Consider the following 3,295-nt stretch of genomic DNA (forward strand, 5'->3'; position numbering starts at 1 on the left):
CAAACTCAGCATGCAAACTCATTACTTTCCCATGGCATGGGACAAGACTCCTGGGGATGATCCTCCCTGGCACTGAAGGGATTATTACCAAACATCAACTAATAATGCATCTGGAAAAAGACATTAACCGAAAAGGGAAAATATTAAATACAAATGAGTTTTTGTGGTTGGAAGGTTTCAAAGTGAGTCAGGAGGTCATTCCAGAGGTTATGCATATGTATGTCTCAGTAGAATCTCATTGACTGTCACTGTAAACAGTGCCTCAAACAGGGTTCTCCCGAGGGCTCTAGAGACACCCAGATGCTATCAGCAGGGCAGACAAACTCATGAATTCAGCACTCTGTCAGTGGACCTTGGTTTGAATATATACTCCCAAGAGTAACAGAGTTAAACTCATTTATAGTTTCCCTACATATGGCTTTTCTGCCCTTTTATTTTAACCCATAATTAGCACTACACTTGTTAAATATATGTCCCAGAGACTTAAGTATTTGGTCCATTCATGTCCTGTTGAGCCCTGAATCTCAGCAGGTTGCAATACTTACTCTCTAGTTCACTGGACTCACCCAGGACAACTAACAAGGAGATGATGATGGAAAATGCCCATCACAAAGAACAAAGAGTGTCTGCAACTATAAGCAAGACAATTCATTCATCTCTCCATGGGATCTAAGCCCCCTCTCACTTAGAAACAAAGTGGGCATCACCATCCCAAAATTTTCAAGATTGGAGAATGAGCAATGGAATAAGCAGACTTATCATTATTCTATTACAGACTTATTATTATTCTAGCAATGGAAGAACTTTTATCAGATATAAAGGCAGTAGCCCCTACAGGTTCTAAGGGGAGGGAGAAGGAAGAATAGGTGCAGTATGGGGGGAGGGGGAACTTTCAGGACTTTGGAATAGTCCTGCATGACACTCCAGTGATGGATTCAGGCTGTTATATATTTTGTCATAACCCACAAAATTGTGTGGAACAGAGTGTAAACTATAATGTTAACTATAGTTTATGGTTAGTAGTAATGCTTCAGCATGTGTTCAATTGTATAATAACAAATGTTCCACACTAATGAAGGATGTTGTGAATGTGGGAAAGTGTGGAAGGGGGAGGGAGTAGGGCATATGGGCATCCTCTATGTTTTTTATATAATATTTATGTAATCTAAAGCTTCTTTAAAAAATTTTTAAAGGAAAATAAAATATTTTGAAACTTATATTTATGATATCACTAAAAATATTAAATATAAGAAGTTAATTTAACAATATATTTACAAAGTATAAAACTATAAAACACCATTGACAGACATTAAAGAAGACCCAAATAAATGAAGCGATATACACTTTCATTGTTTGGAAGTCTCAATTATAACAGTGCAATTACTCCCACAAACTGATCTATAGATTCAGTGCAATCCCAGTGAAATTTCTCACAGACTTCTTTTTGTGCAACTTGACCATCTTAATCTCATATTTATATGTAAACACAAAGAAGGGAGAATATCCAAGATATGCAAATTAAGAAAAAGGTAGGAAGATGTGGTAGACAAACCCTAAGGCAACTGCCAAGAGTCCCTGCCTTCTGTTATTCACATCTTGAGAAATCTTCTCCCATTGAGTACAATTAGGACATATAACTTTTTTCCTATTAAATAAAATAGGGCAGATATAGTGGAATGTCACTCCTATAATTCCATTACATTGAATACAATTCCTTCTTGCTAGTTTTTGCTCTCACTCTCTTGTTGGCTTTGAAGAAACAATCTGTTATGAGCTGTTTATGGAGAGGGCTACATGGAAAGGAACAGAGAGCAGCCTCTAGCAAGGAGCTCAGGCCCTTATTCATACAGCAGTGAAGCAATGAATTCTGCCAACAGCCTGCATGAACTTGGAAGTGGAGCCTTCTTCAGTGGAGTCTCTAATGAGAACCTGATTGACACCTTATTTGCAGCCTTTTGAATCCCTAAGCAAAGGATCCCACTAAGCTATGCCTGGACTCCTGACCCACAGAAATGGTGAGATAATAAATGCATGTTATTTTAAGCTGCTATGTTTGAGATTTGATTATGCAGCAATAGAAAACAAATACATAATGCTTGCTCAAACATATGTCAAATTGTAAAGCTACATCAAACATTTAAGACCACTTGATTTACGACAAAGGTGGTTGTGGGCAAAGAATTTTGTTTACAGTAATGGTGTCAGGATAAATAGAAGCCCATATGAGGAAAATAAGGAAAATTAACTCATGCCTCAAACCACAAACAAAAATTAATTTGAGAGGAGTAAATATATAAATGAATATGCAAAATAATTAATGCCTTTATAAAAATATAGCAGAATAACTTCATGATATTTGGTAAGGAAACCTTCACTAGCTTAAATTATAAGGAAAATATTAATAAATTTGACTATATTTTGTTCATTAAAATCACCATTAAGAAAGTAAACAGGACAACCACCAAGATGATGGCAGAGTAAGGAGCTCCTAGAGTCAGCTCTTGCTACAGGGCAGTTAGTAATCACCCGGAGCTATCTAAAACACCTGTTTGGGGGTTCCAGAAGAAGAGAAGAGCATCCTGCAACATCCTTGAAAGAATACAACAAGGAGACTGCCCATCTGTGGAGAAAATTTGTAAGTAGAGCACTCTACACCCTAGAGGCTGGTGTCCATCCTCCACTAGTGTCACAAGCCACTTTGGGAGCTATTCAGCAGCTAGAATTGGAAGCTTCACTTCCCCAAAACAGGAGGAAGAGATGATTGGGCATCCACTTCAGCTACAGATTAGTAAATTCAGCAGGCTAAAGTACAGTCCTAAGAACAGCTAAAATTTGAACCTGTCCAAATCAGAAAGAGGTTAGTAGCCACCATTTTAACTCGCCTCTGGCACAAGGAGAAGCAGAACAAACTGAAAATCATAATGCTGGTAGGGACCTGCTTCCTTCCATCTGGATTAGATTGCAGCTATAGCTAAGCCTCAGTCCCACCTTCAGCAGGGAGGAAACTGGCAGGCCCTGCCCCAGTTTCTCCCAGTAACTGCAGTTACATTCAGCAGGCACAGACTGTGTAGTCGGAAGTCTACCAGGGCAACTGCAATCATTTTGGACCCACACAGCATAGATTTTTGGCCACACTTGCAGTTTCATCTTCACTCTAGGCATGGGAAAAAGGGACTTGCAGCTTCATCAGTCTCTCTGGCAACTACAGTCTAGGCCTGCACAACTAGGATTATTACACATGGCTGTGGCTTTGTCCCTACCTCTAGCAGAGGAGAAAGGTGGGAAAAGCTTCTTG

Source organism: Dasypus novemcinctus, chromosome 1, assembly GCF_030445035.2.
Source record: "Dasypus novemcinctus isolate mDasNov1 chromosome 1, mDasNov1.1.hap2, whole genome shotgun sequence".
NCBI classification, from domain to species: Eukaryota; Metazoa; Chordata; class Mammalia; order Cingulata; family Dasypodidae; genus Dasypus; species Dasypus novemcinctus.